The following is a 15,118-nucleotide window of genomic DNA, read 5'->3' on the forward strand; positions in this document are numbered from 1 at the left end:
GTGAGCATTTGCCGGCTGGTTTCCCCAACTTTGCTGCTGCAGAGCTTGGTGGTCCTGAGTCGCCGCTCTCCACATTCACTGCTCTTTATCACGTGCCTCTGCCCACCACCCCCCATCAGGTCAGGGCAGACCCTTTGGCTCCATCGTCTCTGCAGAGTGACGGGCTGAGCGCTTCTACAAACTCTCCTCATAGGGTAGGTTGCCCTCCAGCAAAGTAAGGAGGATGAAGTCTCCACAGGCAGCGGTGAGGCCTTTACTGTCATTGTCACTGAACTGGAAGACAAGAAGTTGAATATGAGCAAATAGCACCGAAGACCGTAGGGGGGTCATTGGCGCCATGGGCTGAGACAGGAGTGTCAAAGCAGTGGTAACTGTCCCAGCACCAGGAGGAGAGAGCTTTTTCTGCTGGGGGCAGCCAGACCTCATGCACAGGTCCCAGGAAGCACGGGCCCTTTCCAGGAGAGGCGGCAGCTTCAAGCTGTGATGAAGAGGAACGCGGGGCTGCAGAGCAGGGGGCAAACCCTGCAGCCAGCGCTGGGCAGGGCAGCCCCTCAGCGCAGGGGCACGGCTGGAAAGCAGGGAGTTTTCTGGGGGAAAAGTGAGGACATCGTGCCATCGTGTGAGGACACGGGCAGTACGTGTCTTCTCGTTATTGATCTAGCCTTTTAGAAACAAGTTTGCAATGGGCTGTGTGTTAATAGTGGAAGAATGGAGAACAGAATTGAAATAAATAGGAAATCTGGCAGACACCACAAAGCTGTCTTAAAGAAAGGTACTAGAAAACTCATCAAGTGTTAAACTATATAGAGCCTTCATTAACCAGGGGACAACCCACTGGAGAGGGAGAACAGAAGAGGGAACTTCAGGAATGACCAGGTGTGCTGCAGCTGAGTGGTTCTCCACGAAATAAAAACACCGGCCGATGAGGAGCAGCTGGTGCTCACAGGTGTAGCATTGATTAGTCATCTTCACAAAGACAGGCCCTGTCCTCCTAAAGCAGCAACCTGCTCAATCTTGCTGCAAGGGAAGGTAAAGAAAAGGGTGCTGAAGTTTCCTCTTTGCCATCCCTCCCACTGGTGCGTGGATGCTACAGGGTAGGTAGGTGCATGGGGAGCCCGTGTGAGTGCCCAGCACAGAAACCCCTCAGGAGGGACTGAACAGAAAGGCTGTGGCTGTGTTTGAGGGAAGTTTTGCTCTGTGCCTGGCTTGGTTTTGTGCTCTTCCCTGTTCTTGATGGCTGCTGGATGCAGAAGGACAGGCTAAGTGGACATTTGGTTGACCCAGCAGAGCCATTTGTTTGTTCCCTTCTTATTTGCTACAGTAATTTAGAGGGGGCTGAGAAATTGTTTCAGTAGTACTTATATGCGGGCACAATCACGAGAGGGATGTGGGCACGTTAAGCCCATACTGGGTGGCTGCTTCCTGGGCTCTGCCAGGATTTCACCCATGTTTAAGCTGGCCCAGGGCAGAGCAAAGCTGCCCGTTTGGCACCGTGGCTGGGCCGCAGCAGGGAAATGGCACTGGAAGCACCTGCAGCATCATTCAGTGCGCTCTTTTCATGGATAATCAGAAGATCTCCTCAATGATGAGGAGTGTAAGCCACTGGAAGCTGATTTCATTTGCTGTCGGGCTCCATGCAGCCTCGCATTTGAAGTAAGCTTTAGTTTAGAAATGTGCCTTAATTTTGGTGTTGCATATAAAGCCTGTAAAAATACATCTTTATTCTTCAAGAATAAACAAAAGTTTATTACACTTTTTCTGTTGCTGTAAATGTGATTGACCAGAAGTTTTTTAGGCTTAGTATATTTATTTTCTAAACAAAAAGGATTTTGAGTGGGACACTGGGAATGAATGGACCACCGTTGTCCATGTGTTTTTCCTCACAGTGCGAGTCACTTCCTCACCTGAGGAACGTCCCAGCTCTGACTCGGAGCTGACTCTGTGCAGCTTGCTGGTACCCTGAGAAATGCTGCACGCGAGAGGCTGCGAAACCAGCAGGGACGGTACCCACCTTGAACACCGGCATCAGACCATACGTATGGTTGACTGCAGGCCGTAAAATAACTCAGAGAAGAGTTAGGATTGGAAATTTCTGTTAATCTCAGCCTTTTTATTCCAAGGCTAATCTTTCTATGCTGGCGTTCAGGATGTTTTCTGATGGGGGCTGTTAGCATCCTGAACCACAGACCACCCTAGAAACCAATTCAGGAGTGTTTGAGTGCTCTCACTGTCGTTTTTATTTTTTTTTCTGATGAAAAATGGACATTGTAAATATGTTTTTATGACTGTAGGAAATTACATAAAAACATCATCTTTCATAATTAAAAATCGCTCTTGATTGGATGAGAATTCATGTTATCTGAACATGTGTATTCTTTGTTTTCTTGGGTAAGCAGCGATACCGTGTGTGCTCCACATTTCCCTTGAATTAGGATATTCTATATACATTCTAGCTTGAGTCATATTAAAAAGAATTAACTTTAGTAACACGGCATTGTAGCAGAAATGGCTATCTTCGCTTGTCACTGCTTGGGGTCCTCAGGTCAACCTCTTTAATTAAGTCCTGTAATGTTAAGAGTGAATTCAATACCCATCCTACCCTATCAGAGCTAACACTCTTTCCTGCACTGCTTTTATCAGCATGCCCAATTTTCCACCTGGAATTTGTTTTAACGAAGCCCAAATCCTATTTTGTTGAACGCTGCAGGCTGTGTGGAGCGTTCTGCCCGCTCGTCTGTTCGCCACACTATGAAACTCAGCACAAACAAGCTATAAGCTGCATTTTGATGTCAGGTTAAGCTATTATGGTACAAATTGTGTTTAATATATTTTTAAATACTTTCTTTAATATTTTATAGGGTTTTTTTCCTATTGAATTAGCAGTAAAACAGCAGTGCTTCATATTTCAGATCTTTTTTCCACCTTTCAGAGGCCTGTGTTCCCCATGATCTGGTAACCAGCTGGACAGCCAGAGGCTGAACACAAAGAAACACAGCAGACTTCGTTTCTCTCCCAGCATTCAAGCCAGAGTGCGTTTTTCCACAAATAACCCACTTTCTTATTTACTCCTTTCCTATCTTAATTCCATCAAAAATGTAAGTTGTTTCCTTTGCTTTCTCTCCATCTCTTGCTCTACAGGCCATCAAAACCGCATACAATTCAATACATTTTATCTTACAAGAGGGAGCATCATTCATCTTACATGCACTTTTACACATCCATTTAAATTTACACTCTCGATTTTATGTTACCTCTTCTAAGATGAGCAGTTCTATTCATTTCTTCTCATATTAGTATTTGTTTATTGCTAAAAGCATGATTAAAATGTAAGCAAAAACTATGGCATGAAGATGTCAGGCTTCAAACCAAGGTGGCCAGGCACAGAGTTGGTCAACAGTTGGGTTCCCATTCACAAACTGAACAGTATAAAAGAAGTTGAAGGCAAGTGATTAGGCTACTTGCTTCTCCAAAAAGCTGTAAGTGCTGCCAGCAATTATTGTGCAGTCAAAGTGAATACAACGCTTGGCAAGCTGAGGGGAGATGGATTAAGATGGTCCCTCGGAGAGGTGCAGCTGCTGGCGCTGGCCCGTGCAGGAGCTCCTTGTGCAGCCGTGCCCAGTCGTCTACGTGAGGAAACTCGTGCCACGCACAGGATCCAGTCTAGTCAGTCAAGTGCGAGCACTTCATACAAACATGCTTTAGCCAGTTTTCCTGGGGGAGTTGTAGCAGTATGGAAAGTTGTGTTTGTTTGGCATGATTTAAGCATCTCTAGCAGCAGTTGGTGCGGGCACATCCCACCCAGTCACACGCATGGGAGTTCTCTGACATAAGCGTCTCCCTAGAATCAGACTGTGACCTGATGGACACGGGAGGGCTAAAAAGGGGTAAATAGCAATTTTGTGACTAAACTCAACATACCTGACCCTGTTTGCACACAGGGAGGAAGCTTGGGTAAGAAGTTCTGTTTTTATGGTGATTTTGGGGGCGAGGCCGCCGCGCAGCCCAGCACAAACACAGAGGTGACAGAAGCTGCAGCTAGTCTGGTTTCCACACATACTTGCCTTGTGATCATGGTTAATTTAATGTGGTCTAAAATTAAAAAGTAAAGTGCAGGTTGTTTCTCTGCGGGCTTTTCCCCAACTTCTCCAGGCCTCGTGTTTTTACTGTAGTTGTTACATTAAACAGCAGCCTCATATGTGGCTGTGTGCGCAGTGCACACATCTGTTCGGGGGTGTGTGCGTGTGTCTGAACATATGTATGAATTAAGTGGAGCACAATATTGGCTAAATGAGAGAGACATAAGGTAGCCACCTGCGCTGACACAGCGCTTGGCGCACGTGTACCGAAGAGCAGGGATTTAAAAACAATTACAATCTACAATGTACTTGTTAAAGCAAAAGAACAAACTAAACTAATTTACACTAATTTCTCCCTTAGGATGGTAATTCACTGACAGAATTACCCTGCTATTGAAATTGTGCCTGGTGTTTGCACAGCAGAGCATATTAGATAAATAGCAGTAATAGCCGTTCCCTGCATTTAATAAACTAGCTGAAATTCCTTGATCTGCTCGATCTGTATTAGAAAGTTTGTCTCTTGCTTCCAGTGCGGAATCAAGGAGGTCTCGGATTTTCTGCAGCCTCCTGGGGCGTCCCCGGAGGCCACGGGACGGCGGCGCGGAGGCCCTTGGCTTCCCGTGGCTTTCCGTGGGGCGACCTTCTCTAGTGAGGCCAGCATGTGGATAGGCCTGTGTCTAGAAAGGGCCGTCTGCTTGGCTTATGTACCATTTACTGCTTAGCATTTCGCTTTTAAAATGAATGCATCTGATGGGGAACAGAGAAAGATTAGCAGAGCAGAGCACAGCTGGGCTGAAGAGGATGCTCTGGAATGAAGGGGTGCCAAGGCGCAAAGCGGAGCCGCCTGGCAAGGAGGGCCAGGGCTTGGGCAGATCCTGCTGCGTCCTGCAGCACCAATACCCCCTGCGCTGCCCGGGACCCCCGCGGTGCAGCCGGGGCGGCTTGGATGGGGTGGCTCATCTGGGACAGCTGGGATGGGACAGCTTGGACGGGACAGCTTGGCTGGGGCGCTCGTGGCTACCACATGGCTAATGAGCCGAGGATCTGGGAATTAGATCCAGAGCCGAATCTTGGATTAGACCTGAGCCCCAAATAGGGCTGGCCTGGGGAGTAAAAAGCAGCCCAGGGCTGCTGGTGTAGGGTGCTAGGGGCTCTGACCTGCAAGACGTGTGATGTGACCACCACACATCTGAATGGAGAGGAGCGAGGGAGAGCGGGAAACACCGCTGCAAGCCGGGCGCCGTTTGGGCTGGGATTTCCAAAAGGCTTTCGTGGTTCCGGCAGCATTGGAAGCACGGCTCCCTCGACGCTGCCACGCGAGGGGCAGGACGAGCGGAGCGCGGGGTGCGGAACACGGGGTGCAGGGTGTGGAGCAGGGCGCAGAGCCCGGGCCCGCGCACGACGGGGCTGGCGCTGCCGTGGGGGTGGTCTCGGCTCGGGGCAGATCCCGCGGCCTGGAACGTTTAATAGCTGCACCACGGCACCCGCAGCCTCCCCGACACCCCGAAAGCCAAGGGAAACACCCGTGTGAAGCGTCGCTTGCAGCACTGGCAGAAAACGAGAAGGCGGAGGACGCCTGCAAGAGTTGTAAATAGCGGCTTTTCGCAGGAAAATTCCAGAATGTGCTCCAAGTAAATGAGCTGCTGGCGTGCCTGCGCGCCCCCCCACTGGCCCCCGCCAGCCGCCTCCGACACACTTTGAATTTCCCTTCCTCTCTCTTTGGTGACAGCATTTGCACTTATTTCTGTTAGGGAACATGGCCATTCTTTTTTATGGCAAGGTGAAAATAATTTTATTTTCATCACTTTTCCCCCACTCCCGTGATGGATTTACTTGAAAAAAAATAATGACGGGCTTCACAAACTGGCCTGACAGTTGTGATGCAGAGAGTGAGCTGGCTGAGCAGGGACAGTGAGGCATCTCTGTACCTATTATGGCAAAAATCGATAATGCTTTCTGTAAATTGCTCCTCCCAAAGGAGATGAACAAATGCAGGAGACAAGGGAAGCCATCATTCTGTATGAAAGCCCTGCACATTTGGACCAGTGCAATTATCAGGAAGGGCTTTTTTTTTTTTTCTTCCCTGTCCTTTTCTCTCTTTTTAGGGGTGGAGAGGGAAGTGAGAAAGAGTGGGAAGCAAGGAAGAAAGGACTTGTTTTTAAAGCGCAGTTAATCGAAGGCTGGGGTTCTGCGAATTGTCCAAATGTGTGGCTTTTGGGGGCAAGAAAGGAATTAAGATAATTTCCGAGCGCTGAAGCTCGCTGGCTGGCACGCTCGGGACCGCATGCCTGGCTCTGTGTGACAGGGAGCAGCTCCTCTAATCACCCGGAACCTCAGAGCTCTGCAAACCGCACCCGTGTTTCATTACCCTGAGCAGGAATTTGAGAGTATCAAGAGCGGTTTGTGGAGCTGTGGAATTGTACGTAACGTGGTGTGAAGGGAGCCGGAGCAGCGGCGCGCGTCCAGCACCACGGCGGCCGCGCGCCCCTGCCCGCGTCGCGCGCGCCTGCGCAGCCCCACGCGGGCGGGTGGATGTTCCTGCAGCAGACGAGGAGGAGACCGGGGGATCCCAGACCCGTCCAGGGCGCGGGGCCCGCAGCCGCGGGAAGCAGGGAGGGGGCAGCTGCCGGGGGCTTTTCCTGCACCGCCCCTGGAAGCCGCTCCTGCAGCCCGTGTCCTCCGGGCCCCAGGGACGTTCCCTTAGAACACAGCACTGGGAAGGGGCACCCAGGTGCTGGGGGGTCATCCCCAGCCTTAACGGGACCTTTGGTGAGTCCCACAGCGTCGCCAAGTCTCCTATCACGGACCAGGGAGTAACGGCAACACTTGACCTTGTCAAGGCCTGCACCGTCTTCGAGCAGACAGGACCTGTGTGCTGGACATGCTGCTGCTGCTGTGTCCTGTGTCCGGGGAGCCGAGAGGATTTGTGCGCAGGAAGGTGGGTGGCGAGGGCACCTCGTGGCCGCCCTCGGCGCCGGTTCCCGGTCCCCCGTTGGGCTGCGTGCCCGTCCCCTCGCAGCCTGCGCCCAAGGTGAGCAGGAGGGGCAGGCAGGGCTGCAAAGCTGCAGCGCCCTCAAGTCCAGAAGGACTTTTCAGAAAGATGGATTTGCAAAGGGCACCAGGAAGTTCAGGAAAAAGCCACGGTGGGTAAAAGAGTTCAGCAGCTATCACCGTGCATTAAATCAAAGGTGAGGGGGAAGGCGTTGCTGGCAGACATTCACCTCTTCAAACCTTCTCTTAGAGCCGTTGTCCCAGGAATATAGTTAAGTAGTTGGGGATGCAGTGCCAGAGGTCGGGAGATGGCACTCACAAGGTCCCTAACAAGAGCTGGGAGAACCTCGGGAGATGCCCCTGGCGCCGCGGTGGGTCTAGAGCTGCCAGCATGGTGCTGAAGGAGGCGAACTGCTTTGTCTCATCCCGATGAGGTGTGTGTTGGGTGAATGTGAATGAATATTGGAGAAATGCCTAATGGAAGGCTGGAGTGGGGAGGCGAAGGCATTCCAGGAGGCATTAGTTAGTCACATGGATTTCCCAATCTTTGTTTTCTAACACTCTCATTCTCCTCTCTTGGTTGGCTTCAGTTTCTGTGGCCATTTCTTTTGCTCATAAATTATAAACCTCTTTCTGGAGCGTTGATAACCCTTGCAGAGTTTGAGCAGAGTGTGTGAGGGAAAGCGCACGCTGCAGTTCCAGCAGGGCTTTTGCTGGAGCTGTTTCATGGTGGAACTTCACTCATGATGTTTTCCGTGCATCTTCGACACCTCCCAGGCATGCGTTCTGTTGAGCACAATTTGTTGTATGAGAGGCACAGAAGGACAGAGGAACTTTGTGTGTGCCTTGAACCTGAGGGACAGCTCAGATTTCTTTTGTCTAGCACGTTTAGAAGGGGACCCTTGTTTGTTGAGTGGGAGATGGGCGTCTGATCAAGGCTCTTCTTGGGCAGGAGGAGGCCAGGAGGAAAAATCCTAGCCGTGCTCCAGGTGCCAGCGCTCCTGTGGGTTCTCTGTTCCCACTGTCCTTGGATGGAGAAGCTGGGATGGATGGAGAGGAAGACCCGTATTCTGCCTCCCTCTCATGGAAGGGAGCAGCATAGCTGTGTCCCTCCCACCCGCGCAGGAACATGCCAAACAAAAATGATTTCTCCAAATCAATAGTTTTCATGTTGTCTTAATGCATCCTCATCGCATCTAAAATATTTAAAGGAAATATGTTTAAAAGCTATTATTATGGTTTGCATGCACTGCAAGTTCTAAATAATGAATTTGAAAAATGCTGCTGAAAAATAAGGGTGGTTCTCATAAGCGGGAGCGAAGTCTGGGAACCCAGCGGGCTGCAGGTCAGGAAAGGGCAGCTGGAAAGGTAACATCCATCACGCCGGTGCCAGCGGCGCCGTATTGGTGATCTGCTTCCGCTAGCAGTAGTTATTCTTCTGAAGGGAAAGCCTTCTAAACAAGGCTGTGAATTGGTTTTCATGCTCGCATTGACAGATTGGGAAAGCAGTTTGTTCTACCAAATTTAACAATGATATATCATTATCACAACTTTGGGGGAAATCTATAAAATCAATAAGTTTGTAGCCTGAACAGGATTTGTATCGCTTGCTTGCTGTGCTGGTGTCAAAGCGTGAGCATATGGATTGAGTCACAGCCTGAGATCAATGGAATTTGTGGACAGTAAGCTCAATAACAAGCCCTTCTGAAAAGAAATAGATGTAAAAAGCAAATTTACTAGAGTATAAAAAAAAAGCTAATATCTTTTCCGCGCCTGGCTGTAAAGTGCTGTTTGGCTGCCGTTGGCGGCCGGTGCTTTGAAAGCCGTCTCGGGGATGTGCTCGCAATGCTGAGCGCGGCCGCGGCGCTCGCGCCAGCCGCTGCCTCTCCAGTTGGATGCCTCTGTTTGCAGCGCTCGTATTAGGAAACTCGCCAAGAATGGGAGGAGGGGGAAAATAGCCCTTTCTATTGGAAACTGAATAAAGAATAAAAACAGTCAGTGTGTCTGCTGGGGAAAGACCATGGTGGCTTTATTTACTTTGTACTGCCAGGGCTTGCTAATGGAGAAAAATAAAAAGGCATAATTAAATAGTTTAATGAATTCGCAGCTCTTTTGTTTGAGTGGGGCTGGGAATGCATGTTCCAGAGGGCCTCACAAAGAGCTCGGCTGGTAGTGAGTTAAAAGTAGGAAATCAGCCCTTTGAAGGCATTTTTATACTTCATTATCCCAGCATGTAAAATGACTTGTACTAAACGATTGAGGATTTTTTTTTTCACTCGCTCTCTTTCTCTCTTCTTTTTCTAAACAAAGGAGAGCATCAGGGCGGCGGGCGCATAATTCCCCTCCGTGTCCCGGAGCCAATAGATCAGCTTGTCAGCGAATTGGTGGGCCTGTACTTACACTTCAGGAAAATATAGGGCTCTGGGAAACGGTAGTGAACAACCGAACCACAAGGCGACCAGCACCGAAACACACGCGCGCTAGGAGATCCTGGGGGACCGGCATGATCAGACCTCCCTTTTCACCTCAGTGCTGTGCAGCAGGGAAATAGTCACTTTGCAGCAGGGAGATACTCACTTTTAAAGGGTTGGGTTTTTTTCTTTTTTGGTGCAATCAAAAGAATGTGAATACTTCTTTTTTCCCTGGATTTCTTTTTTATTTCGGTGTTCTTTTTATTTCTTTGCGGCTTGGCGAAGCTGCCCGGCTGCGGTGCCTGTCCCTGCTCACAGCTGCCAGGGGACAGGGTGGCCGGTGGCCGTGAGCGGCCCCATGGTGCCCATCGATGGCCTCGAGCGAAGGCAGCCGAGAGGGCAGCGCCTGCTTGTCCGGCACCGCGTCCGGACCCGGCGGGCCCTGGGAGCCGCCGTTCCTGGGGCCGGGGGCTCCGGCGCTTGGGCTGCCCCAGGGGGGCCGGTCCCCAGTGCAGCCCCCGCCTGCCCCGGCCTGGGTGCCCGGCTGAACCCCGTCCCTTGGCGTGGCCCCCGCCTCCTGGGCGGTTAGCTCCCTGGGGACCTTTGGGAGGAGCCGTGTGGTGCCCAGGCCCTGTCCCCGCCGCGCTGTCCCCGCACTGGGCACCGTCTGCACCGGCAGGACGTGTCCCCGTGCCGCCAGGCCCGCGCGCCTGCCTTTTACAGCCGGCTTTGCTTATAAACAACACAAACCCTTTGCTTCTCGTTAAAGTTTACCTCGTAAACAAATTTTACTGCCTGGCTTCAAGCCAATAATTGTTTAATGCCGACGTCCCCGTACCCGTGAGGCGGCCCCTGCCAAGCTGCGCTCGGCGCTTTGCAGTGCTCTGCTCTGGCTCTCGGCTTGGCTGGGGACACGTGGTGGGGGACGCGTGGTGGCCCCGCGGGCTCCGGACACCGTGTTCATGGGAAGGAACTGAAACAGGGAGCTGAGAGCGTGAGAAATCCGAGGCGCCTCCCGCCGTCCGTGCGGGATGAGTCGATGCTCCCTGTGGAGCGGGAGCGACCGTGTGCGGGACGGGGCCCTGCACAAAGCGCAGCCGGGGCATGGCCGTCCCTGTCCCCGTCCCCGTCCCCGGGCGCAGGCCGCCCGCGGCAGCGGAGCCGCCTGCTCCAGCCGCCAGCACGCGCTGCGGGGCAGGCACCATCGCTCCCGGGGGCCGCGTCCCCAGCCCTGCCGCTGTCCAGGCTCGCGGCGCACACGGCAACCCTGGACATCAACTCAGCCCAGCAGTGAAACTTGTGTGGGCTGCTTGTGAAACCTCGCGCAGGGAAAGGGGACTCCTGGAGACAAAGGGGTGCCCTAAACCGAGAAAGAGGCAGAAAAATGAAGAGACGGGAGTTCAGACCGGGCAGGTTAGCTCTGGTTCCTGCAGGCATTTGGAGATAAAAGGACGTGAACAACTAACAGCATGTACAGATCTCTCAAAAATATTTTCTACCTAATACAACAACTTCTGTGGCAGAGTAACAGTATGAGTGGGGAAGAGCCGTGCATGGCCGTCTCAGCAGTTCTGGAGAGGTTTTGCCACTGCTTCAAGGGACTGTTTTTGTAATCAAGCTATGGGAATGGGGTTTGGAGGGGCCTGGGTGCACAGCTGATTAAAGATGATATTGAAGGCAGTGAACATACTGAAGCAAGGCCGGCTTGGGGGGATCGGCAGGGGCGTGCCCGTGCCTGGTTCTTTGCTGTGCTTGTCCTCATGACCTGAATCAGGCAGTAGAAAAAAAACACCCTGAACATTGGGCAACCCAGACTGGGCAATACTGGTGCATTCGCTAGGGGTACAGTGGAGCTCAGCTGAGAAATGGGGGTGGTGGCCTGGGAAAACCTGCTAGAAATCCCGTAGGGCCGAGCACCAGGATGGCACCCTTGGGGGAAGCCTGCGGCAAGGGTCCTGCAGTCACCGGTAACGGCTTCTTGGCCACCTGCCCGGACACTGCTTTGAGAACTGAAATGATTTGAGTGTGTCGAAAACCACAACTGCACAATAAAATGGATTTGGTGAAATAAAAATCACAACTGCACAAAGCACAGACCAAAACCCTCATACACCTGGGACGGTTCCCTTGGCAAGGAGGCTGCGTCTGGGCGCTCTGCGGTGCTTCAGGAGCCCTGTCGGCTGGACGAGCAACACGGGGGACACAAAGCAGCGTTTCACCCTTCACCCTTCAGAAGTCACCCCTGCACAGTGAGTGTGTGGCGCTGCCCCGCTGGGCACGGGGCTAATCCCGCTGCCAACTGCACCAAGCAAAAACAGCAGAAAGAAAAGATCCGTCAGAAATAAAATCTGTTTCCTTATATATTCCAGTAGCTCTTTGAAAATACAATTTCTAAAGTAAATGCAAAGCAGATGGAATGTAATATACCTCTGAACTCAGTTTTTTACTTTTAACTCAGCACAGCTCTTATTCAGGTTAATCGAGGCTTTGGCTATGCAATCAAAAACACCCTGCACAGCCTTTTCCCCCAGCAGAATGGATCCCTCATGTGAGCCCGGCTCCTGGGCCGGGCAGAGAAGCCTTGAGCCGGCAGCGCGTGTTGAACCTCCCAGCCAGTCTCAGGGCCGTGGGGAGCTTTGAAGAGGACCTGCTGCAGAAACAGCAGCTGACTGCATGCCATGAAGAGATGCTGCTTACTCAGGGGTAAGTTCAAGGATGCAACGTTTCCAGCCTGGATTACTAAGGAAGTGGTTCAAACGGCTGCTTCCTAATCTCCTTTGGATCCATGGACTGATTTGTCCTGAGTTTGCAAGACGGCTGAGGCTGCTGCCGACTAAGGTTCTTAGAGGCTTCATCAAGGCCATCACATTCTCTACATGCCCAAGCCTTTGCACTGCTGTGCCGGAAAGATTTTTGTGGGAAATGGAAACCTAAAATTATTCTTTGAGCTGCTGCACTGTGTCCTGCTTGGTGCTCTGCATTGTCCCTCGCAAGAACCCACCCTGATTTGGTAATAGATGGACCCCTTCAAATACATTTAAGCGCTGTGTTTTATTGGATCCTCAAGTTAGAAAAACACCTCCTGGCAGTGTTTTCCAGCCAACTGTGTCCATCTAATGTGGTTTTGTTTGTTCATTTGAAAGTGCAGTCTAATGTCTTTCATGAATCCTCTGAGATCCTTAAATCTTCCTATCGCATGAAGCAATTCAGTTAGACACAGGCAGTCAATGACACTTTGCTGCTTATTATGAATTTGTTACAGGCAAAATTCCATCTCTCTGTTTTATGGTGTTTGTGCTACGGACTTTCTCCCTTCTTCCTCTTGAGTGCACCCCGGAAGCTCCCTTCAGCAGCACGAGGTGAGCCCTGCTCCGAGCAGGATGCAGCCGTGTTCCTTATTAGAAAGGGAAGAGGGCTCCTGCTAATGAGTGCTGTAACGCTGCTGGCGCGTGGCACTGCCGAGGGAGCCCCTTTCCTTTGGTTCCTAATGAGGAACACCTCATTTGCACCATCCCTGGATTTATGGGAGGACAGGAGAAAAAACTTCAATTTATTACATCTTAAATGAACTGCTCCCAAAGCAAAAACAAAAAGGGTAGTAAACTGGTGCCGCTGCGCTATATAGTTTGATTTTTATTGAGCTGTATAGTGATGTTCTGCCTCACCTAGGAAGGGTGAGCACGGGCTATAATTACCTCTTGTGAACCCCATTTCCCGATAACCTCCCTGGCCTCTACCTCTCCAGTGTGGTGAATCTGTCAGTCGGGCTGTTTTATTTGTTCCTTCTGATGGAGCTGTGCGTGGTGAGGAGCAAGGAAGCTGCTAGCTCATTTACTTGGAAAAATGGGGCGTGCTCCCGGAATCCGGCCCTGAGCGGAGGCTGCTCACAGAATTTCATTTTCATTTCATTTCATTTTGAGCCGAGGAATCGGCTCGTTCCCGCTCTCCCCGTGCCCATCCCTGCCTGTGCTCCACCTATCCCATCAGCTCCCTGCCCCGGCAGGTATTCTTGCACACCACAAGAGTTAACCGAAGAGAAAACAGATTTTAATTGATGAAATCCTGCTTTTAGAAAAAAGGGTTTTAAGGTCAAAGTCTTTCTTTGTAAAGTGAACAGAGACAGGCTATAATAGCTGTGTTCTTGCTACGAGATTAAATTCACTGGCTCTTCTGCAAGATGAATTGACATAATGGTGTTATTCCTTGCTTTTCTGACTTAGGAAAAGTAAATCTACTAATTCCTTAAAGTTTTAAAATTATTTAATTCCTCCTTTGCAGGAATATTTTGGATCAACATAACACAGACATTGTCTTTGATATGATTAATTTAAGTGAAGCTTGAGGAAGGTTTTTGAAGTGTTTTTGGGCTGGAGCAGGCAAGGCTTATGTCTCGTTCCCTGCATTCAGAAATATGAAGCCATCTGAAAGCTATTTTTCCGCTAGGTAGTAGCAATCTAAAACTTTGTATCCATCCCATGGCAAAAAGAAGAAATCAATAATAAATTATCTGGTGTCTTCCTAGTTTCACTGTGTGTGTGTGTGTTTTCTCTGTAGTTCAAAGGTTATAGAAATTATAGTAGACAAATTCCAGGTTCAAATAATATTCCTAGTACTTTGCATAAAATCTTAACACCTTTTTATTTATTTCCATTTCTGCAAGAGTCAAATAAGAGGCCCTTACGTACCAAGTCAAGGTTTTTTTAGACTTAAACTTCGGAATATTTTCAATATCTGCAACATTATCTTTTGAATAATAATTACCTCTTATATTAAATTATAAGACAGCAGGATTCAGGATTAGATCTCTGCATATTATTCTAGTGAAGGAAATTATGACAGGGGTCATTTTTTAGAATTATGTAGGAGGGTAAAAGGTCCCAGGCAGCATTAGAAGAGAAGGCGTTTATAATTAAATTGTAATTTAGGCCTATGATTTATAGTTTTCTCAATGAAAAATTTGGTGCTGCAGAGAGATCCTAGGAGGAACTTTAGCGAGATACAACTTAATGAAATAATAAAAAGAAAAATTATTCCGGAATAGACTGTATTATAGTGGTACCCGTTAGCACACTACAGTGTAGCTAATGTTCTGTCAGTATTGCCATTATAAATTCTGTTTTCCAGGCTTTACATCTAGGCAGTAAAATTTGTTTTAGGCTGAAACATGGCATGTAAGGTTTCAGATCAAGAACAATTTTCACAATATATATTTTTAAATAATTTAGCTCATTAAAACTTATGGAAGTATTCTAAAACATGCAAGTTGTCAGCTCAAGACAAAGCCTGCTGCTTCTCTTGTTGTTATTCACGAGTTACAAGAAAACTGTGAGCCTTGTTCTTCTGCCTAATTTGTGCAGTCATTAACGTACATAGGGTAGAAAGCTGCTCAGAAGAAAACACCTATTTATGTAGAAACTTATGTGGAAAATGAACTATTTTCTACCTAATGATGTAATGTATTGTGTTTTTGTATTCCTCACTCTAATTCTGCTTAGCAAATGGACACTGGGATAAAAGCACTTGATAGTTATTTTTATTAATTAATAAGCTAAACTCCTCCCTACCCTGATGAAGTATTATTCTGCAGGCAGGAAAGCATTAATACAGAAAGGTTAAATGATTTGCCAAAGGCAATTGAGG

At 49.5% G+C, this 15,118-nt stretch overlaps 1 long non-coding RNA gene across 1 annotated transcript; it reads left to right on the top strand.

The window, feature by feature from the left end:
* The first annotated feature begins 1,031 nt into the window (after positions 1 to 1,031).
* Positions 1,032 to 1,917, top strand: LOC112947491. The gene is made up of 2 exons (XR_003249416.1): positions 1,032 to 1,094; positions 1,887 to 1,917. It is a non-coding gene; the product is annotated as an uncharacterized LOC112947491 (long non-coding RNA).
* The last annotated feature ends 13,201 nt before the right edge of the window (positions 1,918 to 15,118 follow it).

The sequence above is a fragment of the Nothoprocta perdicaria genome, unplaced genomic scaffold (genome assembly GCF_003342845.1).
Source record: "Nothoprocta perdicaria isolate Ctin4 unplaced genomic scaffold, notPer1 scaffold_234, whole genome shotgun sequence".
Lineage (NCBI taxonomy): Eukaryota > Metazoa > Chordata > Aves > Tinamiformes > Tinamidae > Nothoprocta > Nothoprocta perdicaria.